The sequence below is a fragment of the Octopus bimaculoides genome, chromosome 14 (genome assembly GCF_001194135.2).
Source record: "Octopus bimaculoides isolate UCB-OBI-ISO-001 chromosome 14, ASM119413v2, whole genome shotgun sequence".
In the NCBI taxonomy this organism is placed as follows: domain Eukaryota; kingdom Metazoa; phylum Mollusca; class Cephalopoda; order Octopoda; family Octopodidae; genus Octopus; species Octopus bimaculoides.
The window spans coordinates 32,254,091-32,254,387 of NC_068994.1; positions in this window are offsets into that span (position 1 = coordinate 32,254,091).

Genomic DNA, 297 nt, shown 5'->3' on the forward strand with positions numbered 1-297 from the left:
ACACACACACACACACACACACACACACACACACACACACACACACACACACACACACACAAATATATATATATAAACATGCATTTATACACTCACACTTGCACTTGCTTCTGTATGTTGATATGCATGTAAGTATGACTATGTCTGTATGTCTGTATGAATGTGTGTGTGTGTGTATTCATTATTTGCGAAAGAAGTAGTATCAGCTCAAAATAGCATCCTGTATGCATGTATGTATGTGTGTGTATGTGTGAGTGTGTGTGTATGTGTATGTGTGTATATATATATATATATATA